The sequence below is a fragment of the Dermacentor albipictus genome, chromosome 9 (genome assembly GCF_038994185.2).
Source record: "Dermacentor albipictus isolate Rhodes 1998 colony chromosome 9, USDA_Dalb.pri_finalv2, whole genome shotgun sequence".
Taxonomy (NCBI): Eukaryota; Metazoa; Arthropoda; class Arachnida; order Ixodida; family Ixodidae; genus Dermacentor; species Dermacentor albipictus.
The window spans coordinates 17,674,689-17,686,709 of record NC_091829.1 but is presented as its reverse complement, the minus strand read 5'-3'; the positions used below and the strand labels follow the sequence as shown (position 1 = coordinate 17,686,709).

Genomic DNA, 12,021 nt, shown 5'->3' with positions numbered 1-12,021 from the left:
GTGAGGAGTAGCAGGCTAGAGACACGCTCTCCAGGCCGACCTCTCCTCCTTTCTCTACATTAAAATCTACTCCTCCTCCTTACTTCTTTTGCTACTTCCGCTGTAGCAGCTTTTGCATTTTCAGCCGAAAGCGACGCGATTTTACGAGCTTGGCCTCGCGTCAACGCCTGTACTGCGCCCTCTCCCAGTTTAAGCCCTTTGTCACGCAGTAACTGATCCGACCGAATCGAAAAAAATGTAAGGGTACTGCAGCGACAAAAATTTGGAAACTGCCGCCCCGGTCACTAGCTGCCCGAACAGTCCACTGTTTGACTTTGGCCATGGGCAAACACACGCTGTGTTCTTCTACAACCTGTTTGATCCATGCTACTTCTCCGGTGAAGTAATCTACCGTCACGTAAGACGGATGGACAATGTCGATAGTGGTGGCACTGTCTCGCAGCACCCGGCATGGTTTGCCATCAACTTGCAGGTCGTGAAGATATATGGGCTTAAAAGTTCCATATTCTCGTCTTTTTCATCCACGTAGGAGAAAACTACGCTAGGCTTCCCGAAGTTTACAGCGATGCCTCCTAGTTTGTGGCACATATAGCAGCGGGTTGGTCTAAAAGATTCGATTTTTTTTTCTGTTCTTTTTGTACGGTTTCTTCGTTTGACTTCTCCTCGTTCTTTTCTTAGAACTTTTCCTCCACGTCTACAGGCTCCGGTATTCTAGTCTGCGAACTCTTTTTGAACGGAAATGGTTTCCGCAGTCCACTTCGACCGTCCCAATTTCCGTCCTCGGCGTTCAGCTTTCTACACGTTGCGTACTGTGCGGCTAGTTTAGCCGCCATTTCCAAAGTGTTTACGGTTCCCCTGTCTTGAACCCACAGCTTCACAGATGGTGGGATGCTTTTGTAAAAGTGCTCTAGACACATACATTCAATAATAATTCCTCTACTCTCATACGCTTCCGCGCTTTTCAACCACTCGACTAGGCTGGCCTTTAAGCTATATGCAGACTCCGGGTATCCCTCGCTATCCTTCTTGCCTGTGCTTCTAATAGAAACTTTTGCCGAAAAGGTTCGCCTGAAAGGCAGTACTTTTTCAAAAGACTAGCCTTAACCTTCGCATAATCATATGCATGTTGCGCACTGAGTCTGGCGATTACTTCCGCAGCCTCACACGGCAGCATAGACAACAACAGCTGTGGCCATGTACTCGGACTGAAAGTCACCTTCTCGCAAGTCCTTTCAAAATTTCCGCGGAACAAGCCTATGTCGTTCCCGACCTCAAAAGGTTTTAACAGCCTGTCCATGCGGTATGATTCTGCCTCACGTGTTCGTCCCAGAGCCCCTTCATTTCCTTAAGACAACTCCAGACGCTTGCTTTCAAGCTCAAGTTGCATTTTTCTTGATTCATGATCTTTCTCGCTTTCCTCTCTGTCCCGTTCTTCTCTCTCTGTGTCCCGTTTCTTTCTTTTCCTAAAAAGTTCTAACCCAAATTCATTGTCCTCTTTACTGGCCTGTTTGGAAATCAGCTGCAATAATTCCGATTTTAGCATTTCCTTGCGTACCTCCAGGCCAGGTTCCTCACCAACAATCAACAATTCGTCTCTCAGCAGTGGTCTTAACTCCATGATTGCTGCTTTACTGCCGTGGTCCTGCTGGCTAAACATACCTAGGTAAACACAACTAGCTAACAATCAACAATCCAGCTTCCCTGCTGTTCTAAACTGAACAACCACAAGATGAAGCCTAGTGAGTCAAAGCAAGAACCAAGCACTCATCGCAGCCACAGCACCACGTCGCAAAGCCCATCTCACCGCTGTAGCCAGTTGTAAGAGTTGGGGTCGAGCATGAAATAGATGGTAGCTGGCCCATGCCGTCGTCCAACTCATCCACGCTGAGGACGTTGTTGAAGGGTAGGACTTGTACTCATCGAGAACGACGAATATGGGATTTATTTACTGTATCTACATGAGAACGTTACAGTTCATCAGTCTGGCCTGACTGAAACAGAATGCAGACTGAAGAGCCGACAATGTCTGCTTATAAACACTGTCCTCCCTAGATCCCTAGGTGAGGGAAAACGGCGTTCAACCTTCTACCGATTCGGAGCGTCCATAGTCATCGTAGCCGACCCGCCTTTGAGGGGGAGGGTTTACAGACTCACTTCCACACAAGTTTCACTGACCACACCGAAATGAGAGGGTTTTCCGAGACACGGGTCTTGGCCTGAGCAGGCGCCTCTTGATGCCAGAGTTGAACCCGCAGACTGTGGCCGCCGCGTCTGTCCATTGACTGACGACTTCAAAGGCCCGTGAGACGGCGCCGCAGAACATCTTTTTCCAGGAGTTCCCCCGCTGTAAACATTGCCGAGATTGTAACTGTACGCCAGAGTTAGATGAATGCGCGATATTCTACAGGCATAAGAATGAAGATACGCGTCTTACGGGAGGCATGGCATATGTATAATAGTGGAAGTGCGTGCGTGAATCAGCCTTCGATTACTTTACATAAGGAAGAGATTAAGTGCCTTAACAGTTAGCTCTCACGTAGACCGGCACGTGTACCCGATTGACACGTGGTGTTACCATTCCTGAGCATGCGCAGATGAGTTTTCTGACTTTTCTTTTTTCACCTCAGTGCTTCCTTCAGTTGATAGTCGGCGTTCGTGTTGTCCGCTTCTCTACTTTTGTGTCCTGTCTGCATGCCTCACTTCTATTTTGCATAAGGAAACTTTTACACTGTCAGATGCCGAACTTTTAAATCTCCTACGTCGGGGACACTGTGAAGAAAAGCGTGCTTTCAAGCCCTTTCTCGATCTCATTAAGTGAATCCGCCGCTTCTTTGGGGGATATAATAGCAGAATGGGACCATACGGACTGTTGAACAGATTTTTTGTTTCGTAAAAACCTAAAAAGTGCCTATCTTCTTTCTGGTTTCGACAAAGTTGAACGTAGCGCATTTTTTTTTTGTTCGAGTTTAGCTATCGCCACAGTTCTTTTGAACACAGCTGCATAGAAATTATAGTCCATCCAATTTTCCGGTGATTGATTATGTTGGAGACCTTTCCACGCTGCTTTTCTTCATCTATAATCCCGTGTGCAAGCTTCACTCCACCAGGATGAGATTGACGGCGAGGTGCCAGACATAACCGCAAACTCAGCGGGCTGAATAGCAGAATTTAAAAGCGATACCACTGAGTCAGCTCTCCATTGCTCATCAGAAGTGGTCAGCGCTGATAAACCTGTATCTATAGCAGATTTATAAGTTTTATAATTAATGAGCCGTCTTTGCCATACATAGGAGCCTGACGTGAAAGCAATATTTCAAAAGTAATGGGTAAGTGATCTCCCTGCAATCTCCCTGCGGTAAGTGATCTCCCAGGGAGATACGATCTCTCCAATGCTATTCACAGCGTGTTTACTGGAGGTATTCAGAGAACTGGATTGGGAGGAATTGAGGATAAGAGTTAATGGAGAATACCCTACTAACTTGTGATTCGCTGATGATATTGCCTTGCTTAGTAACTCAGGGGACCAATTGCAATGCATGCTCACTGACATGGAGAGGCAAAGCAGAAGGGTGGGTCTAAAAATTAATATGCAGAAAACTAAAGTAATGTTTAACAGTCTCGGGAAGAGAAAAGCAGTTTACGATAGGTAGCGAGGCACTGGAAGTGGTAAGGGAATACATGTACTTAGGGCAGGTAGTGACTGCGGATCCGGATCATGAGACTGAAATAATCAGAAGAATAAGAATGGGCTGGGGTGCGTTTGGCAGGCATTCTCAGATCATGAACAGCAGGTTTGCCATTATCCCTCAAGAGAAAAGTGTATAATAGCTGTGTCTTACCAGTACTCACCTACGGGGCAGAAACCTGGAAGCTTACGAAAAGGGTTCTACTTAAATTGAGGACGACGCAACAAGCTATGGCAAGAAGAATGATGGGTGTAACGTTAAGGGATAAGAAAAGAGCAGATTGGGTGAGGGAACAAACGCGAGTTAAAGACATCTTAGTTGAAATCAAGAAAAAGAAATGGGCATGGGCAGGACATGTAATGAGGAGGGAAGATAACCGATGGTCATTAAGGATTACGGACTGGATCCCAAGGGAAGGGAAGTGTAGCAGGGGGCGGCAGAAAGTTAGGTGGGCGGATGAGATTAAGAAGTTTGCAGGGACAACGTGGCCACAATCAGTATATGACCGGGGTAGTTGGAGAAGTATGGGAGAGGCCTTTTCCCTGCAGTGGGCGTAACCAGGCTGATGATGATAATGAAGTGATCGCTACTTGTTCCTTTGTCAAAGGTGTCCCAAGATGAAATAGACATATCAGCAGAAGAGAAAGTCAGGTCTAATCAAGAAGAGAACCGCCCGCGTAGAAAAGTAATTCGACCTGAATTATGACATTGAAAATTGTTGTCATGCATCCAATTCCACAACCACTTTCTACAAGTATCCTTTTTAAGTCCCCAAGAAGAATGATGCGAATTAGAGTGCCAGGGGCATTGCATTAGAACAGTTTGAACAGCGAGTCCAGGTGATCCGTGCACTTGACTCCGTTCGGGCAATACGCATTAGCCACTGTAAACGCAGCACAACCAGGCAGCAAGAAATCTAATCCTAAAATTTCCCAGTCTGGACACACATGTTCATGAGTGAGTCACCTTATGGTACATTTTTGATGAGTGTAATGCTAGCAGGCCGCCGCCTCTACCTGGACGATCTAAACGAAATGTTCGAAAATTATTAATAGTAAATCTTTGATCAGAAGAAAGCCATGATTCTTGAAGTAAAGTAACATCTGGAATGAGTTTGTGTACTAGATAAAGAAGGTCAACGTAACCGGAGTATATAGAGCGGCAATTCGATTGAACTTTTGATGAAGCTATGGCGATCCCAAAATGGATGACTCCACAGCAGAACGCAACGCATACTGCTCGTGGTGATCACTCTTCTTTCCTTTTTTTTTCCGGCATAGATTTGTGAGAATCAGTGGGTGAAAGTGGGGAACACATACGTCTATTGCTGATGGTCCCAAGCCTCATGTGCTCAAATGAATGACTAGGTCCTGCAGATACTGATAGTGGAGAACACATGGAGCTATCAGGCTCAATTTCTGCCTGACTATCACAGTTTGTTTCGTTTGAATGTTGCGCAGTAATACTAGCTGAACGGGTGGGGGCTGCAGCAGCAAAGTGCGATTGGAGGAGGCAGTTGAATTTGGCAGTCATGATCTCAGTTAGGCCTTTGGCAAAAGTGGTAAAAGGTCGCTCCATAACTAATGGGATTGCCTTGTTAGTAGCTGCGGCTACTGCGGCCGAAACTGTGGCTTCTAGTGATGTGGACTGGCGGGATGCAGCGGCTGCGTAACCGACTTCACGCTCTTTAATCGCTGCTATCGCTTCCGCGCGTCAACTATGATGTTTCTCCGCGATCTCAAGCACCTGCATTTCAAGGGCTCGCGCCGTGCAGGTAGCATCCGTAGCACCATGAGAGCCATCGCATAAGCGACACCTCGGAGCATCTGCATCGCAGGCTGAGGTGGAGTGAGAGCCGTCACAATTACAGCATTTCACTGAAGATCTGCAGGCATAAGCACTGCGCCCAAATATCCAACAGTTTCGGCATTGCAGCGCTTTAGGAGTCAAGGCCTCCAAGTACGGCCAAACCTTCACTTCAGACGGGCGCCTTAAACCCGCGAACGAGACGATAACGCTCTCAGTTGGAACTCGGTTATCACCTACTGAACTAATGCATATGTAAGCCGAAACAACACCAGCGGGAGAGAGCATAATCAGGAAGGCCTCAGGAGTGATATCGGTGGGGACCCCCCGAACAATGCCCTTCACGCATGCGAGATGTGGAGGCACGAAAGCATGAACCGCAGTGCTAGCGAATCTCGCGCAGTTAAGCAAATCATGGAGGCACTGGACATAAGCTGACTAACACAGAATGCCATTCTTGCCGAAACGCCTAACCTCCGAGATGTCAATGAAGTGTTCGGTTACACCGCACCGCTCCTCCTGGAAAATTTCGGATGCGGTCAACCGAATGAATCCAACATCTGCGGAAACGATCGCCACGGGCAAGGTGTTGATTGCAAAGAAAACTCTCCGGGGGCACCGACTCAGTGGGACGACTAGCCGACCAGGGCGAGCCCTGGCCGGGACTGGAGACCGGCATTTACGGTCCCTGGAAAAAAAACGCACCTATATAAGAAACCAAGCACTACAAGCAGGTAAAGTGTGGCCAATCCCATTTCGGGATACGAGACAAGAGGATCACTTGGAAGCCTGGCCGTGGATTTGGAACCGTCCGAGCCCTGTTGAATACGTCCGTCTACAGACTTCTGTGAACAAAACTACTCAACCTTCGTTTTCTCACTATTTTCCTGCGTTCCACGGGACGCGTAATAGTTATACTAATGTCCTAGTTGAGCTAAAAGGTGCACATGATGTATTTTTGGTTTTAAAAAATGAGGAGATTGTGGGTGATGTGTCGACAAATGTTACAGTGCTCACTAGAAATTCGGTGGTCGTTCCTTTTCGTATACTTTTCGGAAGCTTCCGAAAAGACGCGCACTAGTGCGCGTCTTGGTGCAAACAGATCCTGCAAGAAAACTAGGGGGGCTCATTGAGCGTGCTTGTATAATTCTACATCGTTGAACTGCGGATGTATTCGGGTGTCAAAACTACGTCTAGTGCGTGCATAACTTCATGCAATAATCACACAAACAGAAGAAATGGAAACTTTTCTCGTGAAGCACGTAAAAGTACAGCGACCTGCCATTATAAGACTGTTAAAAAGACGCATGCACCTGCTGCTGTTTCTTTTTTTTCTTTTCAAATGTCGAACATGATTCTATTTTCTTGGCATCGCATGTAGCAGTACTCTTTGTTGCTCGTGTGAAGAAAATGCAATCGTGTACACCTCCGCAACAACTCGCTTCCCCGATGAGAGTTGTTCAAATCCAGACGCCCGGGGTGAGATAATGTACCCGAAAGGCTGCCGAGTGCACAGCCGAAATGTCTTACTTGCACCCGGAGCGGGTGCAAAAGTGGTGCTGCATGCTGCTCCCGACATCTCGGGAACTGTCCTTTAAGCTCCTCCACCTCTGCAGGTGTGCATGGCGCGGGGTCTTCGAGCTGTGTTCGTGGCAGTCCCGGCTCCGCCAGCCCATCCAGGTATGTGTGACGTTGTTCGTCCCGCTGCACGAGCGGCTTGCACGCTCCGCAAAGAGTTTAGTGATAGTGAAAATGAATGCCGCCACTCATGGACTCACGGGGATCGCTTACAGTGCACGGTAGTTCCTTTGTGGTAGAACTGGCCGGGATACTGTGGCGAAGCAATTCGCTGGTTGACTGGGCAGCTAGCGGTCTATTGCAGAAAATGGAGAGAATTCGTGCAGAACGTATTTGTGAAGATCGATCACTGCCTTTGGGATCGGCTAACGAAAAAGCTGAGATAGGTTAGACAACGGAGAAAGAAAACATGTTGGGCAATGCTATTCGCTTTAAATAAGAGTTACTAAGCAGACGAGTACAAATATCGGTGTTATGCAAATTGCTGTACACTACTATCTCCAGAGCGCCGCACCGCCAGCTCGACTTGGAGGGGGCTTGGGTCCCGCCTTGCAGCTTACACTGTATCGTTGGCGTTGCAGTGGTAAACGATCAGAAGCCATTTGTGAAACATTGCTTTTCGAGAACTGCACGAAAGCTCCCGAAGAACGAATGTCTACTGTACGACTAGCTTTGCAAGATCGACAAATTGTTGCCAAGAAAACATCACTGGTTGTAGCGTCAAATACGAAACCACTGCACGACTAGACTACTATAAACAATAAATAACAGAATTTAATAATAATAATAATAATAATAATAATAATAATAATGGCTTCTCATGTAGGCTTCCACCGCAAAACCTAAAACAACGCTTGAATAACTATTTAACTTTTGATAACGAATCGCTACTGAATGTTCACAACCTTCGCGAAATGCGAAGGTTGTGGGTTCGGTTCCCACCTGCGGCAAGTTCTTTTTTCATCCACTTTCATTTCCGTTAATTCATAGTTTCTTTATTTCACTTAGTAAGCACAAGTAATTTCCCCTATGGTCTCCTTGGTGTCAGTGTTTGTTGGCTTCTTATGATACTGAATGTTTGGCAATTTATTGTTATTCAAAAATGTACCGATTATTTCATGTAAAATATTCGACCACCACTAATAAATTCTCTCCTTAAAAAGGAAATGTGCAGGCAGGTGTGCTGCTTATCGTTTCACAGGCCGCTTGCGCGGTGCATTTCCCTTCGCGCTAGCGTAGTGAATGTCGCGCACTTAGTCATGAAGGTGGCCCACTTTGCGGTACTTCAATACCGCTGTCGTGAATGCATAATGCGCATTGTGCAAGTCGTCCGGATCGGCAGAACGGGTTACATAAGCGATGGCGGTCTACGAAAAGAAAAAAAATATTCTGCAAGTCACTGCAGCAGTATTTGCAGGAACTGGCCAGCATGCTTATATTTAATAATATACGAATAATTTCATACTGAAGTTATGCCGCGTGATAACCCGAGGGAATTGAAAAAAAAAAGCAAAGCAAGCGACAGCTGTGTGGTCCATGGCTGCGAAGGGCGAGCGATTTGGGAATGCTTTCCTCTCCAACTGTTTCTGGATAATTCAGTCGGGATGAATGTGCACCCTTTGTATGCCAGTCTCGTTTTTTCTAAATATGAGCAAAAAAAAAAAATCTGTTTGGTCCCAGATGTCCCGGGCACTTCATAAAGAAATTTCTATATAACCCGACAAGTACAAGATACGCCGCCGGAAATAAAATTGGCGAACAGTGGCAACTGTCATTTAACGAACACCACCAGCATACAGGCGGATATGTTATATAACTAACACCCGGAGTGATCCACGGAGCTGTACTGAACGTTTAATTTCAACCGGTGCAAGAGTGCGCAGAGCCGACTACGGGTGTGGGCCCCGGCACCACCACACGTCCTCCTAGCCAGCTGAAGCACGTGAGGGCATCAGTGTTGCTCTCGTTTCATAGGTGGCTTTTGTGGTACGAGCACCGTCAGTCAAACAGTGCCGCGATAGGTAAAATGAACCCCTGCACAGCGACTCATGAACGTACCCAGTAGTTGTATCTGACGGCTTCTTTGTTGTGATTTGTAGTCGGCAAATGAATGCATTTTCGCTAGCGACATGCAGCTCTTTCATGGTGAACGAATAACAGCGCGAAAAGCCAAGGCGTGTGTTTGTCGCCGCCTTGTCTTTTCGCGCTGTTTTTTCGTCCACGGTGAAGGAATTGCATGGCGCTAGCGCAAAAGCCGGGGTCGTCCCGATAAATGGAGGATGCATGAAAAAGAACGTTAAGGGCACCCTGCCCGACTTGGGTACCCCCGGGGATGCGAGAGGAGACTTTGTGCGAAAAAGCACAAAGAATCCCCTATCCCCCGCCCCGTCCGGGTGGCGGACCACGCCGAAACCCTTCTGCAGCTCGTCGCTGTCTGACGCCAGGAATCGAACGTAGGCCGTTGCGAGTGCGAGCTCGACACTCTATCCACTCGGCTAACGGAGCGGCACGATTACCGCTTTACGAAAGGCGACCAGGTGGGTGACGCGAACGCCGCTATCGCCCAGATCGCGCGGGTGAGGAGGTCGGCGAGGGGGTCAGCGCCGGCGCGCTACGTGCGTTCGTTCATCGTCGATGGGGACACGGCCGCGTTATCTGCGTTAAACGACGGACGTACTCGCAGCAAGAACCGGGGCGGCTTGCGCATGTGCGTCCGGCCGTTCCGTTTCCGCTGCGCTTTGTCGGCTATACGCATGTACGATAAAGCACGTCCGCTTTTGGTGTCATCTGTGGGCAAACAGAATAACCAGTCGTGGCCGGTGGGCAAGCGCTGCTAGATTTGGCTCCCTCTTCGCTCGCGCAACGGGCGATGCCTGCAGCGCGCAGTCTGCAGCCAACAAATCGAGCTTGATGCGCGAGCACGGTCGTGATTTGCTTTGTCAATAGAATAACGCCAAAAGGGGACGTGGTTTCTTTAGCTGTTGGTTGATGGCGCTGTAGGCAACCGCCGCAGAGCGCAGGCCACGCGCTCGTATGTTCCCTTTCGCAAAGGACATATGGCGGTTGAGCAAGAGTTCGTCAATGAAGACAGACACTTCGTCCCGCACAGGAGAGGTTTTTAAACACAGGCAGGACACATTTCTTCGTGCCCTATAGATGCACAGCAGTTGTGCGTCTGAGATGCGAGATGGAAAGAAATATTCAGCCTGCACACCATGGCGTTATGGGCACATGTGTTGTGCTACACGTCCCTGGAAGTTTCCTGCTACTGTTCCGCCGATTGCGTGTTTGATAGTTCAATGAATGTCGTAGTTGCGCGGTGGGCTGCAATATGATCGAACTGGCCGGCAACGGTATCGTGCGAATATCAGCCCGCGATGGTGTCTTCATCATCGTAATGCAATGCGTTACGTAATCGAAGGCAACCTGTGAAAATGCGTCGAACTGACGGCTTGGCTCCACAGCCTGCTTATGTGAAGAAGACGACGCACCGAGTAACGACGTGGCTTAACACGACGCAACTCAGCTGTCTGTATGTCATGTAGGTGGATGGCAAGAGACTTACGCTATGCATTGTACAGTACTTGGACGATACGGCACTCTGATATGAAAGCATCGTAAATGCCCCCCTATGCTTTCAACCGACCATCAGTTGACGCTATGATCCATGGTATATCAAGGATGGATAATTGTACCCTAATGTGCGGTCACAGTGGTCAAGCATGGACTAGTTAGAACTGCAGGATGAACAGAGGAGTTACCTTCTGAGAGAGTCGTTGCACTCGTATGCCTGCAGGACTGCCTGTCCCCACGTGTGCTTTAGCGGTATATTGCCCCCGAGAATGCAAGAACCTGTGGCAGTTGTTACGGATACGGAAACTTGTAGGTTAGAAAATAGTTTGCACGCAACGGACAGTAAGGTAATCGGTCTTTAATTTGTCAAGTCCTTGGTGTCCCCTTTCTTATGGATTAAGATTATGTTAGCGTTTTTCCAAGATTCCAGTACGCTCGAAGTCATGAGGCATTGCGTATACAGGGTGGCCAGTTTTTCTAGGACAATCTGCCCACCATCCTTCAACAAATCTGCTGTTACCTGATCCTCCTGTCTTTGCATAGCTTCCAAGGCTTTCTTTACTTCTTCCGGCGTTACTTGTGGGATTTCAAATTCCTCTAGACTATTCTCTCTTCCATTATCGTCGTGGGTGCCACTGGTGCTGTATAAATCTCTATAGAACTCCTCAGCAACTTGAACAATCTCATCCATATTAGTAATCGTATTGCCGGCTTTGTCTTTTAACGCATACATCTGATTCTTGCCTACTCCTAGTTTCTTCTTCACTGCTTTTAGGCTTCCTCCGTTTCTAAGACACGTTCAATTCTATTCACATTATACTTCCTTATGTCAGCTGTCGTATGCTTGTTCATTAACTTGGAAAGTTCTCGTCTCTCCCCTAAGCCCCGGTAGCACAAGACGTGCCCTCTCTTTAGCACTGTATATGCTTCTTTTGGCCTCCTAGCTTCACTGAGCCCTATTATATCCCATTTACTGCCCTCTAGTTCCTCTAGTAGCACTGCTAGACTCGCCTCACTAGATAACGTTCTAGCGTTAAACGTTGCCAAGCTCGTATTCCAATGGCGGCCTGTCCGGAGCCAGGGATTCTTAGCGCCCTCTGGTGCGTCGCAGGTCTGACCGCCGCCGTGGTCAGATGTTTCGCAGCTGCTGGGGACTGAGGTCCGGGGTTTGATTGTGTTCATATAGGAGGTTGTGGCCAAGTACTGCACCAGTGTGGCCAAACCTGCTCTGGTGAGGGAGCGCGCGTTACCGGTTCTGGTCACACTCCAGGCCTGTTTGTGCAATTTTATCAACACGCGGATTCTTTTTTTTTTAATCCGGTGGAAAATTGCGCGGCACCGGGATTCGAACCACAAACCTCTTGCACGCGGGGCGGGT

At 48.0% G+C, this 12,021-nt stretch overlaps 1 long non-coding RNA gene across 1 annotated transcript in view; it reads left to right on the top strand.

Moving 5' to 3' along the window:
• Positions 1-12,021, top strand: part of LOC135903719 (uncharacterized) — a 58,524-nt gene that overhangs the window by 36,893 nt on the left and 9,610 nt on the right. Inside the window, exon 3 of the long non-coding RNA XR_010564909.2 lies at positions 7,109-7,172. This is a non-coding gene — a long non-coding RNA (uncharacterized lncRNA). The remainder of the gene's footprint in view (positions 1-7,108; positions 7,173-12,021) is intronic.